The sequence below is a fragment of the Mustela nivalis genome, assembly GCF_964662115.1.
Source record: "Mustela nivalis genome assembly, chromosome: 4".
In the NCBI taxonomy this organism is placed as follows: domain Eukaryota; kingdom Metazoa; phylum Chordata; class Mammalia; order Carnivora; family Mustelidae; genus Mustela; species Mustela nivalis.
This window is the reverse complement of record NC_139023.1, coordinates 142,998,469-143,018,184: the sequence shown is the minus strand read 5'-3', so window position 1 is coordinate 143,018,184 and position 19,716 is coordinate 142,998,469. Positions and strand designations below refer to the sequence as shown.

Here is a 19,716-nt window from a genome sequence, read left to right as displayed (position 1 = left end):
TCTGCTATGAGGAAGGATATTTCCGCTGACGAGGGTGGTTTGTGCAGGAAAACTGCCCGTGGACGCATGGACCATAGGAGCCCGAGGTTTCCTTGGCAACTGATCCATGTTTACCACCCAGAGATCTTGTGTTTGACTTGAGTGTGGTGAGGGAGGGATAGGATTCCTCTTAGTTAAGTGTTCGAGAACAAAATGAGAGAGAGAGGAAGGTGGATAGAAGGTTCAAAGGAGGAGGCCCCTGGGGGAGGAAAGTGTTCCATAGACAGGGAGGCAGACAAGGGCGATGAGAGAGGGAACGAAGAGTCCTAGGTTCTCTGAAGGGGCACAGAGGGGAAAGTGGCAGTAGAAGGAAGGTCTTTTCTTTTCCTCAGCTACTTATTTTTTCATCGTAGGATCGTGCAAAAATATTGACTCTGACCAGGAACGTCACCAAAGCCAAAGAAGAAATTTTCAGCATGTAATTAAAGCAAGAAAGCTCTAGATTAATTTTAGAGTTAGAAAAAGACCCAAGTTAATCTGCCTCAGAGATCACGTTTTATCCTAGCCTCTTTGCTGTTTTCATAAAACCCATATGTACTCTATAGGAAACTTAATCCACATGTTTTGGCCTCATTCCCACACAATACATTAAGATGTTGTTTTAAAAGAAGCGTTTACGGGCCAAAAATATTATCAAGGTCTTTCTTCCCGTGCGCACCAGAAAATTGCATTTCCCAGGTGGAAAAGGGTACTGTGAAGTTCCCACAGATTTTCCAGTTGGAATTGCGCCTTATAATTTATGAGCTTTATGTAAATATTTTTTCTTAAAGATTTTACTTATTTATTTGAGAGAGAAAGACAGCCTGAGCTTGTGGGGGTGGGGGTGGGGGAGAGGGCGGTACCCCAGGGAGAGGGAGAAGCAGGCTCCCCACTGAGCAGGAAGCCTAATGTGGGGCTCAATCCCAGGACCCTGGGATCATGACCTGAGCCACTCAGGTGCCCCATAAGTTTTGTTCTTGACAAAGTATACTTCTTATGGATCAGTGCAGTGTGTTTGTGGTGAGCCCCTGCTTGGAGTCAGATGTGATGTGAGATTTGGGGAAGAGTCCGGCAGGGGAAAGATCTCTCCACCAGTCACTGCAGGATGCCATGGAGACTAGCGCTCTTGGAGCGATGCAGAGACTTTAGAGGAGAACTTATGTCCAACTGTGAGGAATCTGGAATGTTTCCTGACTAGGTGGTTTGAATAGGTTTTGGAATGGAGTTTGAACAGGTGGTGGGGATGTTTTAAGAGGACATTTCAGTATGGGGAAGTCGTGTAATCAGAGAAGTACAGAGGGTAGGCATGTGTTCTGGGAATGCAGCTTCTGTGGGAATAGCGGTGAGGGGCATGAGAGATAGTGGTAAAGAGATTCGGGCCAGGTGTAGGGAGGTTGGGAATAACACCCTAGGACTTTTGGATTTCGTTTTATGGGTATCAAGGCCTCTCATGGTTTTTAGGTAAACTGCTTCAGGAAGTTTAATGTGGTAGCTGGTTAGCAAATAGGAAGTGGGAGAATCCCAGCCGGGTGAGAGGTCAGATGGCTGAGGACTTCGTAGTGAGAATGGGAGTTCAAGGGTAGCGGGCCTCACGTCCTGAGGCCCAGTGGACGCAGTCCAGGGCCTGGATCGGTGGGCTGTCTCCGAAGAATGTGTTAGGAGTGACAGTAGGTCACATTTGAGGACCCAGAGCTGGGGGAACATAAGGATCCTTAATAAAAAGAAGGAAAAGAAAATAGGTTCGGGGCAAGAGTTCAGTGTTTAATGTGCTGAGTTTTAGCTGTCTGGATGTCTAACAAATAGTTGGAGATGTGGGGCTCAGATTTGTGAGAGGATTTAGTGGCAAGAAGTGTACGATAAAAGACACGAGATGAGCATGGGAGAGCGTGCTCACTGCGCTCTAGGCTTGGTCTCACTCCATGGTGGGGACTTACCTCCTGTAGCCTAAGCGTGTACTTGTGTGTACATAAAACAGATACAGTTACTTAAATCAGATATGCTAGGTACTTAAAACAGATAGATAAAGTAAAAAAATATATAAAGGTCCTATTGCATGCATATGTAATAGTATTCCTTATATGTGCAGAATTCTTATGACATATATTGTCCCTTCACATCGCGGGAGAAGACTGAAGGGCGAGAGATTAGCTTGTTTATGGGCACCCCGCCGGTGAGTGGCAAGGCTTGGGTTTGAACTCAGGGTTGTTTAGCCCCCAGATCTTTGCTTTACCTCCCTAGGAGAAGGTTAAGAGCAATATCCTTGAGAAACACCAAGATTTTTCTCTTAGCGAGAACCCAGGAGCCAGAAGAAACCCAGGCGAGTTTCAGAGTTAGGGTTGTCAAGGGGCCTTGTCAGTGATGCTGGAGCTGTCACTACGGGAGAGCTCAAGTATTTACTCCAAGAGTAAAATGTCTGTTGAGAGCAAGAGCTGACGTTGACGTCAGTGAATGAGTGTTTGGGAATAGGTGATCACAGGTACGGATTTACGTTGTATTTTTCCCGCACGACAGAATGTAACAGAGGAAAAAGCAGACCAGACAGGGAAGGGAAAGAGTAGGGTAGGACTGGCAGCTCCTGATGTGTACACAGTTTGCCAATCAATCTCAGTTCTAGTTTTCTGTTAGCTAATTTCTGGGGTTGGGGGTTCTTCAGAAGAACTTAGGGATGGAAAGAACCCTCCTGGGAGTTCATCGAGTTTGTCGAAACGGAGCCCGTTCTGCTGTTTTATATCTTTGTAGTGTCATAAAAGAAATTTGTGTTTATAATGTAACTCTCTTCTGGTCTCTTCCCAAGTCCCTGAGGGCCCTTGAAGATTATGAAGACCTTTGGGAATCACCAAAGAAATCATTAATACCAGTGTGGTTTTCTTTTATTTAGCTGTCATATTTTGTGATAGGATTTAAATTGGCAGTTCATATAAAGTAAGATATATAATGTTATTCTCAATCAAATCACTTTACATGATATATATAATTTTAATCCAGATTATAGGCATGCCTTGTTTTATTGTCCTTCGCTCGATTGCCCTTCGTAGATACTGTGTTCTTTACGAAGCAGAGGTTTGTGGCAACCACGCGTGGAGCAAGTCTGTCAGTGCCATTTTGCTTTGTGTCTCTGTCACATCTCATGTGTTGGGCTTTGCAATATTTTTGGCTTTTTCGTGACTCTGTTTGTGATGGTGGTCTGTGGTCAGTGATTACAGCTTGCCGATAGCTCAGGTAATGGCTAACATTTTTTAGCAATAAAGTATTTTTTAATGTATGTCCATTATTTTTTATCATGCAGCTACACTCTTGATAGCCTACACCACAGGGTAAACATAGCTCTTCTATGCCTTGGGAAACCAGAAAATTCACTGGACTCGCTTTATTACAATACTTGCTTTGTTGTGGTGGTTTGGAACCAAACCTGCAATATCTTTGAGGTATGCCTGTATATTTACCTTGTTAAGGATTATAATTGGATTTTCAGTGGGATCGGCCAGATGTGGTGCTCTGGTTGCCTTCAGCTTTGTGTGGTGCTGCGGTTCACCTTGATGTTCCCGGATTCTCTGGTGGTCAGTAGGGCATGAAGTTGTTTCTGAGCATTAGCCTTTACATACTGTAGTTTCTGCGGACTCCGGGGTGCCAAGAGATAATCACGTTTTTATTTACATAAAACTTTTCCTCGGTAAAGATTCTGAAAACTTCGTCGAAATAAACAGTGTTGTCTTTGAAATGGGTGTGCTGGCACGCTGTGCCTCATTTTTCCTGGTGAGAAAATGGAGGTGATTTGTGATGCTCACGCGTTGTGGAAAAGGCTGATGTTCCGTTCCTGTTCTGAGGTTTCTTCAGTAACCATCTCTGTAACATGTGTTGCAAATTCCTTGAAGAGGTGGTGTCCCTCCAGCACAGAAAAGTAGAGATGAGAAGCGTATAATATACGTTTCTTCTCAGGTGTGCAACACAATCAGACTATTAAATTACATGCACACGTGATGAGTATCAAATGGTACGTGGCATTCCTCTGTTGACCTTGGGTTCCAGTTTCAGACCTACACCCCTGTCTTTGCCAAGATCTAGAAGAATGTGTCCGTGCCCCCAGGCTCTGCGGTGGCACGGATTCCCTCATCGGTCCCAGCCTGCAGTCCGGCAGCAGCTACAAGTGGATTGGGTTCCATCTGGGGCAGCCTGTTCTTCCGCTCCTGTGGCAGCAGAGACCACGCACATCCTAACCCTCTTCTGTGGGCTGGTCTCTGTCATTCTTGACTATAAAGGAGGCCTCAGGGGGTATGCAAACTGTTTTCCTGGAGACGCAAGGAACCCTTAAGTCTTAGAGTGTGCCTGTCATTCAGTGGGAATAAGAAATCTCTCTCTCTCTCTCTTTTTTTTTTTTTTGAATTCAGCCTAAAATGCTTCTTGATTTAGCTTTGCTGGCACTGGGTTGCTAGGCAGCACCAGTTTTCATGTGAGAGAAAAATAAATATCTGAAACAACAGCAACAATGGTAAAACTCCGAAGTTTCCAAAAGCTTTATGTTTGCCTGAGTAGTGATGATTTAGTGTAGAAGTCAAAACCCCACGGCAAGAATAGTAGAAAATTGCAGAAGGGTGGCTTTTTCCTTTTTCCAGGTTTCTTGAATGTTGGCATCTTTGGCGTAGCCACGGAGACTTACTTTACTGTTAGATTTTCTCCCCCCTCAACAGGGCCTTGCATTCTCTGGAGTGTTTAAAAAGGAGCTTTAAAACCACAGACAACTTTCTGTCTGCCTTTCTCCTTCCTCAAAGACAAGTCAGAAAATAATGACGACATTGTCTTCCCAGTTCTGCCGTCTTCATTTAGCTCTGCTGTATAGGAAGTCCCTTCTTGGTGCTGTCGTGTGGCTCTGGAGGGGGCAGGTAGCCGTTTTTCCCAGGGTACTAGGGTGGTTTGATAAGAGAAAATTTGAAAGGCAAGATTCTTTCATTCTGCGTTAGTGTTGGGTATAGATGGACAACTGGGGCTGTCTCCAGAAAATCCAAGAGCTGCTATACAAAAGGGTGGGGGTAGATTGATTCTCTGTTATCTGTGAACGCATAGTCAGTACCAGCGAGCAGAACTTGCTAGGAGGTGAGTGTTTGATTCAATACAAGGAAGAACTTCATAATATTCTTCATAATGAGAATGTGTTCATGTTGGAGATGAGGATTGAGGACCTGGAAAAAGCAAGCAGGCCTAGGAGGTCTGCCCCACTTAGAAATTCTCTGCCAAGGTCTCCGGAGACGCAGAGCTGCGAAGACAGGTCTCAGAGCAGAGCCCTGGGCTTTGGAACTTGGCGCTCGGTTGTGTGTGTAGCACTAAGGAGGATGAGGAACAGGATCCTTTTGTTCATTTCTCTTTTATGAGCAGCATCAAGAGTTCTTGGAAGGGAAAAATAAGAATCCAGGAGTGAGGGGATGCGAGCAGTGGGAAGATGCGTAGGTGAGCAGTGGAGAAGGTACCGGGGGATGCCTTTCCTTAAGGGACAGGAGAGTGTGGGGGCCTTTATGGGCTTGACTCTTTGCCTGGATGTGCTCATTTTTATTTTCTCTTATACAATAAAACCTTCCAGCTTTCAGCACTATCTCTTCCACATCTCTCATTATAAAATTGAGAACAATAATAATTATAATAGCCAGTCCTGACAGAGGGATGATTATGCGCTGGGCACCAGACTTAGCTCCTTCTATGACATTTTATTGAAATACTCTGTAGCCAGGACCACATAATGTAGCGCAGTGAGCTCTAAATGAAATTCCTTGGGTTGGCCTCTCTGTTGCACCAAGTCATGTGACTTCTGTGTGATCTGGCCACCCTGTTGACACTCACGGTCAGTTTCATTCTCCTCAAAATAGAAATAACGTAAGTACCTCTTCAACAGAGCGGTTGCAGAGATGAGATAAGCTGATCCACCGGAGAGAATCCTTTCACTGCTGTTGCACAAATGAGGAAGGTGAGGCTCAGGGAGGCTCCGATAACTTGCTCACAGTCACAGTCCTAGAAAGTGGCCAAGCTGGGATTTGAACCCAGTCTGTCTCCAAAGCCTGTCCCTTAACCTTACACTGTCACTGTCAGATAAATGTCTCTGCAGCCTCTCAGTATGTGTTATAACATACATTCATCATTATAATAGCAGCGTATTTCCACAGTCCTAAAAATCCCATGTTCTGTCTGTTCATCTCTTTTGTTGTCTGCCCTACCCCGCCGCCCCCCATTTCCCAGGCCCACCACTCACTGGTCTTTTGACTCTCTGTAGTTTTGCTTTTTCCAGAATGCCGGGTAGTTGGAGTCCTATGGTAGGTAGACTTTCAGATTGGCTTCTTTCACTGGCTACCATGCACTTAAAGTTCCTCCGTGTCTTTTCATCGTTTGATAGCTTATTTCTTTTTAGCGCTGACCTGTTTGTATTTTGAGAGAACCAAGGGGTTTATGGGGTCACTGTGCCCAGCAGGCAATGGCAGGAAGGGCCGCTCCTCTCAACTGGCCATCTTCTCTCCCCTCTTGCCGCATCGTCTATATCACGCAGGCTGCTTCTGAGATGCCCTGTCTTTGGGGCTGACAGGTTGTGTCAGGCCTCCCAGCTCAATTTTGCCAGAAATTCCAGTGAAGAAGCTGCGCTCCTCATCTCTCTCCTTGTGTTCCTCGCCATCAGGATAATTACCATATAATGATGCCAAGCCTGGTATTTATTCAGTGCTCATACTGTTAAGTATTTTACATTATGATCTCATCTCATGCCTCACTCAACAGGTCCGTGAAGTAGATATCATTTTCCTTATTCTACAAATGAGGAAACTGGGCCTTAGGGTAAGAATTTGCCCCAGGTCACACAGCTGGTAAATGGCAGTGGTGAGATTTAAACCCAGGACTGTCTGGCTCTGGAGGTGGGACCATTAAACTCTAGACTGTAATTGGCTTTACATGGAAGGTTCTGTATGTGTGGTCCTCAGCTCATAGACTGGGCAGCCACCTTCTGATTCTTAGAAACAGCAGACCTAGAGCATACGCAGACTGAACGAAATCACTAAAAACAGAATGTTTCAGTGTCTCAAATAAATTTTCAGAAATCCAAAAATACACCAAATAGTGTAAGTGGGGAGATACCCACGTGAGGTGTCACTTCAATAGTAGGTAAAGAACTGATTTTTCTAGACTGTAAAACTACTAGGAATAGGCGACCCATTTTTAGCAAAAGCTTTAAAATCAACAATAGAAGCTTATATTAATGGAGTATGTATTCTCTTGAAGCCTACCTAATAATAATATGGCCACTTGCATCAGACTAGGGTGCTTGCAGAAGAAAGTTTTTTTGTTGTTGTTTTGTTTTTATTTTTTCTTTTCCTGGAAAGACGGCCTGCTACTATGTAGATAAGCAGGGCTGGGAGAAGGGTATTTTTCTGAACTCTGAACTCCGTCTCTTCCACTTTAACCTTTTCCTTGTCCCCCTCATCTGTGCTGCCCCACAGTCACTTAGTCCAAATATGTCCTGGCAGACAGCCCCGTGCCTCTGAGAACTGCTTACTGTAGACCGCATCCCTAGGTTTGTAAGACATGGTGCCGCATAATCTTGATCTGCTGGTGAGAGCTGGCTAGACCCTCAAGAGGAGTCTCACAGGAGGCTGGGCAGAGTTAGGTTCTCTCCCGTAGAGATTTGGAATTGGAGGGGGAGAAACTCAGCAGTGACTGTGACATTGCCCTGGGCGGGAGGCTACAAGAACCCTGGCAGTGGGTCAGGTGTCCAGCAGAGAAGGCAGAGCGCTGGGAAGGATGGGAATCTTGTTAGAAAAGCGCACAGAGGTGAGAAGTGGAGAGTTGTTAGTTGACTCCTGATGGCCTCAGAACAGTTTTGAGTTCCAGCTCCTCCTACTTCCTGCTGATTCCTTTTAACAAATCCCTTTTTACTTCTGTCAGTTTAGTACTGTTTTGGTTGCAACTAAATCATCTTTGGACAGTGTGAGAAAATTCACAAGCGCTATACCTGCAATTTGATAAATTTACAGATGCATGATTTATTTGTCAACTTTGATTTAACTCTGTTTATATTTCAGTGCTATCAGGTAGCTTAGGCATGTCCTTGGGGCTGGCTGTTAACTCAGGTCCAGTCTTTTTGGAAACAGATCAAGTGGGTCCAGTCAACAGAGTTTTAGGTGGAACCTGTTGCTCTCTTCCCATGATCTTAACTAGAACTTCTTTAACTTTCTTCTTCAATTTTCTCAGACCAGTATTTAAACCAGAAGTGACTTTTCTCTCAACTCTAACATAATTTCTTTTTCTTCTAAGTCATTGTGTTCCCAGTTGTTGGTCTCCAACCTGATAAAGCCATTCCCTCCGCTGCTGCATTCTTACACATCTCCTGGCAGCGTGGGCCGCAGTCTGCCACTCAGTCATGTAGCATTTTAACGTCTGCTCCTGCATGTGCCATACCCTTCCTCCGTCTAGAGCAGTGGTTTTGAAGTTTTATTACATTAGGACCTAGTTTGAAAATTTAATGAAGGATTTGGGTTCTGTTCCCAGGAAATGGTATTATTATTATAGATACACCGAAGAAATGTAGGCGCAGTTCTAGGAGTTTCAGGTTAAGAACCTAGAACCATGGGAAAAACAAGAACTGCTATATATCCAAGTGAGGTCAGGGTCTGGAACATGTCTTCAGGCCCAGCCTTTCTTGTCTTTTGATGTTGACTTATTTTCCATGTTTTTGCTCAGAAGCCAGGAGGGGAGCGGATAAAGATGTCGCTCATCTCAGATTCACGCTTTATTTAATCAGTGACACTTCGTTGTTTCTGTTCCTTACCCGGGCCAGCCATGAAGGAAACCCTTTATTAAAATACTGATGGCTCAGTTTGGCCATGGAAAGAATGAGCCCACACTGAAAGGCCTTGTCCTTAAATAACGAAAGGCAGCTGTTTTCCATTGAGATGTGCTGATATTCAGACTTCTCCCTGAGTGGGAAGCAGAAGGAACCTGACTTGGGGCAGACTGAAGAAGGCACCTTTGTCCTCGTCAGGTTTTCACAGTGCAGCCTTGTTGTCTCATTTGAATTCCTCTGACTTGCCCTGAAATTAAAACTGTTAATTTTAATTTTAATTAAAACTGTTAGTGATAACTGAGAGCTGACCATGTGCCAGTATTTTAGCTCTTGCCTCTTTAGCATGGCAAACACTAGTGTCCTACCTAACTAAATGTTTTCACTAATGCATGGTACCTGGAAAATGGCTAAATTAAGGGTTGACAGTTTCAGCTCATGCACAGTGGGGCATGTGACAGTTCTATTTCTGCTAGGCTTCCATAAATTCTCCAATTTCTGGGACGCCTGGGTGGCTCAGTTGGTTGGACGACTGCCTTCGGCTCGGGTCATGATCCCGGAGTCCCGGGATCGAGTCCTGCATAGGGCTCCCAGTTCCACGGGGAGTCTGCTTCTCTCTCTGACCTTCTCCTTGCTCATGTTCCCTCTCACTCTCTCTCTCCCTCAAATAAATAAATAAAATCTTTAAAAAAAAAAAAAATTCTCCAATTTCTGCCGTAACTAAAAGTCAGAGGAGCTAAAATGTCTACATGAAGAAGCAGGCCGCTATGTTATATCCTCCAAATTGAAGTCTTGCTGGTAAGTGTAGTGCCTGCTTTCATGGCTGTGTCTGAGGTCCTCAAGACCACCCCCACGTTCGGGGATGTGCTGGAAGGACACAAAGTTGTGCTCACAGCTATCATCACAGCAATGGAGTAAGGACGCACAGAGAAGAAGACAACCCGGGTGGAGTCTGGAGGAGTCCGCATGTCGTTTGGCTTATGCCCTCCCCTCCCAGAAGTCACACAGAGCAGACTCTTCCTCCAGCCCTGAAAATGTAGAAACATGTGTTCGATACTTCTGTTCAGGAAAGCCCGTTGGAGACCAGTGCCTGTGGGAGCTAGTCACATAGGCATCCTTTGCTCACCATATACCCGAATTCCAGACTCCCAGATGGGAAACAGGTATTCCACATAACCCCCACATAGGCCCACCATGCCCAAACTGTTTGAACACGAATTCAAACAGTTTGGGCATGGTGGGCCATCCTAACCTTAAAGGGAATGTTTTCTATCAGTTTAAAGAACTGTTTACCAGCCTAGGCCCTAGACACCAACGAAGGGCCAGTTTGGCAAGCAGGCCTTCTAAAGATGCCCATCTTACGCCTGCTGTGCTTATTCTCTTCTACACACTGGGCATCTTCTAACTGCTGGGGTGAGGAGGTTGAGGGCAGGGGTGACTGTGAGTGACTGTCTCTCCTGCAAGGATGTTCTCTGTCTTTGGGATTTAGAGCCTTTTGTCTTTTGCTTTGGAAGTGTCTTCTCCATGCTGTTGGGGAAGTGTGTGTTGTCAGCCCTATTAGGAAGTGCAGGATTAACTTTATTGAGGAGCATGGGAATCGAGGCGAATGTGGTCAGTGTAGGTCAAGTAAATTTCAAGCCATGCAGCCTTATGTCGCTGGACTAATTTGGCCCAGGACGAAAAGTCCTTAAAAAAGCCCTCCTTGTTTAACTTTCCAGTTGGTTGATTTCTCCTTGAGAATGACCCCACAGGGCAGGAATCAGTTTTGTCAGCTTTATTTCTGTTCTCACTCTTTGGCTCTATCAGGTGCTGTCATTGGGGGCCCCCCATTTTCTCACAGATCAAGGTCCTGCCCTGTCTGTTCTGCCCTCCCTCCTTGGCGTCTGATCCAAACTCCCCTTTTCACGCTGGCTTGGGCTTTGTATTATCTGGCCGATACCCTCCTCAGAGCTGCACTCTCTATTTAATCTTCTAGATTTAAATTTTTAAATATTTAATTTTTCTAGAGAAAAATCCTTTTACTGAATAGTTTTAAAAAGTTAAAAACAAATATGTAGCCTTTCATGAGGATTCGTTAGGTGAGCTAGTCATCCAATATTAACACTGTGTTCCCCCTCCCAAGTCATTGTTTTTCCTCAGACAGATATTTGTAGTAGTATTGTCTCTCTCTCTCTCTTTTTAACTACCAGTACCATCTAACCCATCGTGATTTAGAGGAAAGGTTTGATTTCCTTTTGTTTATGTCACAGCTCCTCTCTTGACCAGATAATGATGACTTCTATTGATCTTGACAAAGTATTGTTTCTTGTTACCGTAGAGATACAAGTGTCTAGAATTCTGGAGTCTACTAGACTAATCTAGAATTCACTTTAAGTAAAACCTAATTACTTAAAGCTTCTTAAGCAACCTGTACTAAGTCTGGAATCTGCTCGAAAATAATCGAGGGATGTCGATGAATTAAGCTGACCGTCAGTTAATGCCTGATGAAGTTAGGTGATGCGGACATAGGAATTTATTATATTATTTTTTACTTGTGTATATATCTCAAATTATTCATGATGGAAGTTAAATGACCTGATATTTGGTGTTGGCATCATTTCTTTTATACACTTACCAATTCATTCAGCAGACACCTATAAAGCTGCTCCTTCATGCCTTGTACTGCGTGGACAGGCACAAAAAATTAAGGGAGTGGGGGGAAGCAGATCTTGCTTTCTGGAAGTCCAGGGTGTAACAAACTCTGACATAGTGGTAGAGTTCTAGAAACATGGCCCGAGGATTGTGTGTTTGGAGTTTGGACCTTCCAGAAGCCAGTAGCTTTCTTTGTCCAAAGCCAGGTTAAAACCATTTCTATACTCGGAAGACTTATGTAGCAGGCATTCCTTTGTGAATCAATCAGTTGTTTCTTCAGAAGGTATGTACCCATTCCCTTTACAACAGTGACTTAGGCCTGCAGGAGACCTAGTGGACGTAATTATAAAATTTGAAACTGCTTTTCCGAAGCATCTAGTCTGCGTAGGGCAGAGGGTCGGCACCAAGGCCATCTTGAGTACCTGATGTTCCAGCCACTGGCTAGGTCTCATTCGTAGGACCCATGAATCAGCCAGTCAACCCTGAAAGAGTGTGTTTGGTTGTTTGTTTGTTTGTTGTCTTTTAGGTAGTATTGTTTTCTCTGCAGTTTACAGAGTTGAAATTAACTTACCCAAGGTCACACAGCTTGCTTTATTCATTGACAGTCTGCCTCATTCCAAAAAGGATTTCAGGCAGTTAAGCCACACAGTTAGAAAATTCCTTGTGGTCTTTCTACTGTCCCAAGAAAAACAAGACCATATTTTTTTCTTTTTAAGCTTAAATGATGCATAGTGTTTCAGTCAATATTAGTACATGGATAGCTCCAAGTTTAAATTGTACAAAAGTGCTTACGTATGTCTCTGTTGGAATGTGTAGGAGTGAGAAAGGAAATCTCTGTATTTGATTTCATAAAGGCATGAGCTTTATATAGTTGCTTGAGACACACATGCCAGTGCCTGGTTGTGTGCATAAGACAGTTCTTATTAATCATCGCACAGCTGGTGTGTTGTTTGTCATCATTATTACTTATTCTTAATTACCAAAAGTGCACATGGGCTGCAGACTGTAGATGGTGCCAAACCAAACCTCTAAAGTGGTTGGACTAATAGGTTTTGAGGGAGATTTATAATCCTTTGGAAATGATAGCAGTGCTGTATATAGTCACATAAAGAAACAGTGTACATCAGAAACTCACACAGAAGCGGGATCATAATCTTAGTGTATGATCTCAGTATCTGCCTCCTGTTCTCTTTAATTTGTTGCTGAATCAACTTTGCTTGTTTTGTATATTGAGAATAGAATTTATTTATAGGCTGTGCCTCTTTTGAAGTAATTGTTTCTCTTTCCCTAACTCAGCAATAAGTGAAAGTGGAGGCATTCTTTCTCCAGGAAAGCCTTTAAACCCTTGATTTTTCTAGAATGTCATTTCTGTTTAGATGGAAATGCGGGACATGACTACTAAGAGGATTAGTCATCATTTTCAAAATTTAATGAAGGAATTAGGTCATTTGTGCTTAATGTGCTAATAAGCTCAGAGTAAGCTGTACTTACTGATGGATTGATGTGGAAGGGTCCTTGGAATAATAATTGTTTCCTGTGTCTACTCCTTTTATTCCACAATTTTTGTAGGACTGTGTTACCTGCAATGCCCAGGGTCAACTGTGGTTGAACTCTTTTGGAAGTCCTCTGGGCTTTATCCAAATTCCGTGTAACTGAAAAGAAAACTCTTTCACTTGACTTTATTATTTGGATGAATCCAAACTCTTATAAATGGTTTCTAATTCTCCATTGTTTTCTGTTCTTGGCAGCTTTTCTGCTCATTACTGTAGGTCAGTGATTCCTAACCAGTTTTTATGTTTCATACTTCTTGGAGAATTTGATTAAAGATAACAATCTCGTTTTCTAAAAAGAAAATAATACAAGTGCATATATACCATTTACGGACAATTTGAGGGTATACACTAATACCAGAGTCCGTAAGGAACCTCAGTTAGGAATCCCTGCTTTGGGGGAATGAACTTGGGTGATACCGAAATAACGTAATAAAAACATGTGGCTCATTTTAGATACTAGCAATTCAAGTCACAAATATTAAAAGATTATCTCTCTGGAGCAATTCTCAAGGGCATGTGTTGAATTCCCAAAACAGTGTTATAGCATTCCAATTTTCCATATGTATTTGATCTTGGAATTTTTGTTTTTTAGATTTTTCTTACTGAGACTCCTTAGAAAATGGTCTGGATAATATTTCTCTAGCTTCTTTCATGTCACAGCACTCCGATGTATTTTCTAATTTTCTACCCACTGTAGTATTTGATGTGATGACAGAGATCATATTATTTGTTAATAGTTTTATAGATGTATGCCATTTTCCTCAACAGCTATTACAGATTGTCACATAAATTAAAAAAAAAAAAAAACAAAAAAAACAAAAAAAAAAAACATGTGGCTCTTTGACACAACTGGGAGTAAGGAAACTAGTGAAGTTCAGTAAAGTTACAGGCTTCTACATGTGATGGTGTGTTACCTTTTACTTACGTCTTTACCAGTAGTATTTATTGTCTGTTTCTTACCTAAAACAGATACCTCAAACACATGCTCTAAGATAGCAAGCTCAGATCTCAAAAATCTTACAATATAAATCAAAAAATAGGTTAAAAGGAGAAAAGAATAACGCCTTGGTATCAGTCAAATGGAAGAAAAGCTAGAGACCAGCAAGTGACATTTTTAAAAACTGGCATGGACCTCATCTGTTTTACTCCTAACTCTGCCTTCCACAAATGCGACACAGAACAGATGCATATGTAATCCTCACAATTCCTTTTTGGAGGGAGGTGTAGAAGATGGTTTGGTCAGCCTTGGGTTAGACTTGGAAATTCCACAAAGGTAGAAGCTCCTCCTGACCACCCTGCTCTCCTAGCCAGAGAAGGAGACTAGGTGGGGTGTGATGCATCATGGACTCCCTCTCACAGACAGCCTGGGGCAGTGATCTCCAGCAAGAAACAAAGTCAGAAAGGAAACCTCAGAATCAAGACTAAATTAAAAATTTAAAAAAGAGCTTCTATAAGAGAAGAACATGGGAAAAGTGAACCTCAAGATTAGAGAGAGGAATACTGTTTCACACCCTGATAGCTTGTGATGTGAACATCTAGAAATCCTCTTACCTGGTCCATCTTCTGCCTGGAGAATGATAGGAAGCGGTGATAGCGGCCACCAAGGGCAGAGACTCCTGGTGGGGGCTGAAGGGCCAGGACCTCTGCTGGAATTGTGGGCAGCCCAGGCAGGGGGACTGAGCACAGACACAGACAGGCATTTTTTGCAAAACCCGAGGTGAAAGACCAGGTTGTGCGCAGCCCCAGCCGCACTGTTGCCCTCCGCCTCCCCATTGGTTACGGACCAGTTGTGTCCTCTGAAAATGTTCAAGCCCTAACCCACAGGGGAGGAGCGTTTTGGGTCGGGGGGGAGTCTTTAAAAAAGGGAATTAAGATTAAACAAGGTGGTGAAGATGTGGCCCCCGTCCAGTATAAGAAGGGGAAAGGACACCAGGCATGTGCTTGCACACAGGAAAGGCCATGCGAGGGCACAGCAAGAAGGCAGCCACCGACAAGCCCAAGAGAGAGGCCTTGGGAGCAGCAGACCCTGCTGGTACCTTGAGCTTGGGGCTCCAGGCTCCAGAACTGTGAGAAGATAGATTTGTGTTGTTCAAGCCACCCAGTCTGTGGGGTTCTGTTGTGGCAGCCCAAGCAGACAAACACACCCTTCTCCAGCTACAGAGCGCCGGGCAGGCAGAACTGTTGTATGTGGAAGAAGAAAACAGACCCCCGCAACATGGGAAGAGATTCAAGGACGTGTCACCCATGGTGTCGTGGTGTGAATAAAGTGTTGACAAAGCTGCCCGTTTAGAACACAAGTAAAATTGAAATCAACCAACCAAAAATACCCACTGTGGAGTCTATATGAATGTATTGCAGCAGGAGGGGAGAAAACGTAAACTGTAGTGGAAGAATCTGTTTTGGAAGAAATACTGATCCAAGGAAGAGAAGAAAAGAACTTAGTAAAATTTGTCTCTATAGAAGAATTAAGTAGTTAATGAAATGGGAGTTGAAAAAATAAAATGACTCAGGGATTTTTTTTTTTTTTGAAGGTACTTGTGGAGCTAAGAAAACAGTACACACGTACAGTATTTTGAAACAAATGAACAAATTAAAACATGTCAAAAGGAATAGAATAAAAAATTAAATTACGCTCATTCATGAAACAGTCATGGTCAGTGGACGGAGAGAGACAGGCAAAAGAAGTCAAAGAAACAGAGGGAAAAACGACCTGTTAGAGGTCACCATGGCAGTACAGAATGAAATGCATGGAATAGAAATAATCTTAATGATAAAACAGATGATAACTTTTTTCTGAATCAAAGTGAGACCGTAATCTATCTGATCAGAACATTCACTGAATTTCAAGAAACCTCAGTTCTGATTTTAAGTTCTTCAGAATTAACCATATAGAAACAAACTCTGATTAGGTTATTAGATTTTGAGGAAAAATAGAAAACCCATTAGGAGGATTCATCTGGTTGCCTCATATTTTCCTACAGCAGCTCAGAATACAATAAAGCAATGTTTATAGGTTTTGAGTATCTGTTCTTGGCCACAAGGAAACATCCCAAATTCCAAAAGGTAGAAATAACACAGACCGTTTTTTTCCTGATCTGTATAACACTCTAAATATGGGAATTGGAAGAAAAGAAAAAGGTCCCTGGCCACCTGGAAATTTAGAAACTTTCATGATTCATGGATTAAAATAGAAATAAAAAAGGTGGAGAATGCCTAGAAAAATATCATGAAAACAAGAATATCAAAACCTAAAGATTTGTGCAGAAATTATGTTCTGAAGGAAATGGATAACCAAGTCAGTAAGAATGAAATAAGTTACACTTCCACCCACTTACCCCCAAATTTGGAGAAATTAAGAAATATAAAAGATGAAATTAATTAATTAGGAAAGAAAAGTGTTTTGTTTTTTTTTATAAAGCCTCTTGCATTTTTGGTAGAGTTGGGAACATAAAACAGATTTCCTTGGCTAAGCTAGTCAAGAAAAACGGGTGGGAGAGAAGGCTCACAAATATAAATAGAAACGAATATGGAAATAACCGTAGATACACAGTGCACAAAATTTTGAAAATCAGAATAAAATTAGTGAACTAATAAAGAAATGGAAACTTTAAAAGAGCTGCCATCCACAACAAGCACCACACACAGGTATTTTCACAGGTGAATTTTAAACTTGGAAGCAACTGTTTAATCTGTTAATGTTTAAACTGGTCCACACCATGGTAGAGGAGAGTTTCAAATTCTTTTTATGATGCTGGTAAGGCACCAGTGCCGAAGCTGGTTGGAGATAAAGTTGTAGATCAATTTTACTTAAGCATGTTGTGCAGAGACCTTAAATAATACATCAGGAAATAATAGCAATACTTTGTGTAATATTTCAGTCTAAGTTGACTTCATCTCTGAAGTACAAGAGTGGCTCAATATTATGAAATACATTAATACAATATATCACATTATTAAGTCAAAGGAGAAAACCTTATAGCTGATGCCTAAAAGCATGTGACAGAATCTACGTAATTCCTAGGGAAGTATTCTAGTAAAACAGAAATTTGTGGATACTTCCTTAAAATGATCTAAAACTGTGTATTTTATTCCTTAAGTTAGTATTCTGTTTACGTACTGAAACACTTAGAATGTTGAAATTGTGACTTGGCTCACTGTTACTAATTAACTATTGTCCTAGAATTATTAGACAAGAAAAGCGAGAAAGCGATATGAGGTGGTTTGGAAACTGGAAGAGGGAAAGTTTGCATTATTTACGGGTGTGATTGTACACACAGATAGCCCCAGAGAGCAGATTGAAGAGCTCTTATATACACTAAAATGATTCACTGGGATAAAGGATTAAAAGTAATTCCCAAAATCAATAGCTTCCATATGTACTATAAGGCCTCAGAAAATACAGTGGGAGAGCAGGCCCTATTATCAATGTTCTCTGAAAAGATGAATTGCCTGATGTAAGCCTAAATCAAGAAATGAATCACCGGTGTGTAAGGTTACATGAAGAGATGAAGAACACCTATTTGAAGAAAGCTAGAAAGTTCCACCAAGAATTGAGGGAAATCTCCTGGAGGAGGAAATGAGTATATGTGAGCTGGAACAGACATTTTGTGATGGTTTGTGTGTCCAGCAAGGCTTAGAATGACCTCCTGCTTTGAAGCCATCTCTCTGTTACAAAGGACTCGAAGGATTAAGTGTCAAGATTTTGCAAAAATGTAGAGCATAGTCACTGCTACTGCATGTCCACCATACCTCAGTGCAAGAATCAGAAATGGGTTGAGGGTTCTGCTGCAAGCTTCGAAGATGCGGCCCAAGGGAAAGCGTGGTTCTGGGAAAGGGGTGAGAGGGGATCAGCCTCTGGGAGTGACAGTTCTGACAGGAAGGCACAGGGTCCCAAAGGTGGTGGCAATGCAGTAAAGGTCAGACACATTCTGTGTGGAAAAGCATGGGAAAGTCAGGGAAGCCATGGGAAAGTTAAAGTCTGAAATGAGATTCAGTGAAGTGGCCACACAGTATAGTGAAGATAAAGCCAGGCATGGGGGTGATAAGGGGTGGATGACCACAGGTTCCATGGTGGGACCATTTCAAGAAGCAACATTTGCCTTGCATGTAAGTGGGCTGAATAAGCCTGTGTTTACAGACCCTCTGGTTAAGACAAAGTTTGTATATCCTATCATTATGGTTGAAGGGAGAAAATAAAATTGTATGAAAGACTTAAAAAAAAACAAAAACAAAAAAGCCTTCAGTGGCAGGGAAGAGAGTTAAATTATGGGATGGCCATAAGGAGAAATGCTCAGCAACCCGTTAACAAGAATGGACTCATAAGCATTGATACCAAGTATGGTGGACGTGTGCTAAGGTGGCCCAGTGGTCTAGGCCCTTGGATGCCTGTGGGACCTATGGCTTGATTCTCACCAGTAGAATCTAGGGTGAGGGGCTGTTTTCCCCATGATGATTTTGTTATAGAAGACTTCATGGGAGCAGACTGGAGACAGAGGTTCTTGGTGGCCTGGAAGAAGCAGATAGCCATGTTGGGCACTGCCTTCAGAGAGGACCTTGGCAAGGCAGAGAACTGGGAGCCTCTAGCCCATGTTCATCAAAAAGTCAGAACCCTCAGTCCTGACTGAAAGGAAACGAATCCTGCCAGCAACCCAAATGAGTACGGAAGCCGATTTATCCCCAGTTTGGCCTCCGTAATGCTAGCTGGCAGATACTTTTGATTATGGCTTCGTGAGTTGAGAACCGGAGCAGAGAGGCCCAGTTAAGATGTGCCTGGACTCCTGATTCTTGGAAACTCTGAGAGAGATGATACCTTTCTCATACACATCACGAATCAGAAAATACAGTAGTGGTAAATGTGTTGTTTTTAGGCTTTGAGTTTGTGGTAATTTCTTTACAGCACTAGTAAATGAACACACTGAAACTGAATGATATCTAAAACACTGGTGTGTACTCCCTTACTCTGAATTAAACTTAAAAAATCTCATCCTACTCACTGACCCATCTTTTCTTTCATACCCTAATGACTGTGGTCATCATGGCCTCTTTGGCATTCTTGGAACATGCCAGGCACATTTCTCCCTCAGGGCCTTCATGCTTATTTATTTCTAAGGTCCAGAACATTGTATGTTCCATAGTAAGCATTCAGTTAATAGTTGAATAGTTTAAAAATTTCTTGGAACTGTATCTCTATTAGGATCTTCTGTGTGTTAAAATACGTACCTAGAAATTATGTGTGTGTGTTTTGTGTGTGTATGCAGGCATATGCATAGACAACTTTTAAAATTTTCTTAGAAGAAATCAAAGAAGCTGTTGGCAATGATTATCTTCGAGGGGTGGAAGAGAGGACTCAGTATTTTTCTGGTATTGATTTGTCAGTACCCTCATCAACAGTGTTATTAAGATAGGGACATTATGGTTCATTTATAGTCTCCTTGTTTGACTTAAAGCCAACTACCACATACTTAAATTTACATTATGGAATAAACAAATACTCTTGTTCTCTATCTCACAGTGTAAAAATATCTGTCAACTTGACTCAGCTACTGGAAGAAACTGGAAATTGCTAGAGAGATCAGACTTCAGTTTGAAGAACCTTAACCATGAGTCCGATTCTTTTTTGAGTTTGAGCTCCTTACATTCTTTCACGTCCTTCCATGAATGAAGGCCTAACAGGGCCGTCTTGTCTTTAGATGACAAAAACTTGAAGCAGTG

The 19,716-nt window shown here is 42.4% G+C and overlaps 1 protein-coding gene and 1 pseudogene across 2 annotated transcripts in view; both read left to right on the top strand.

Annotated features, from left to right (window-relative positions):
• Positions 1 to 19,716, top strand: part of ARHGAP10 (Rho GTPase activating protein 10) — a 321,844-nt gene that overhangs the window by 220,106 nt on the left and 82,022 nt on the right. The window lies entirely within an intron of this gene.
• Positions 17,730 to 18,276, top strand: LOC309863771 (peptidyl-prolyl cis-trans isomerase NIMA-interacting 4 pseudogene; annotated as a pseudogene). Its single transcript has one exon. The product of its transcript is annotated as a peptidyl-prolyl cis-trans isomerase NIMA-interacting 4 pseudogene (transcript).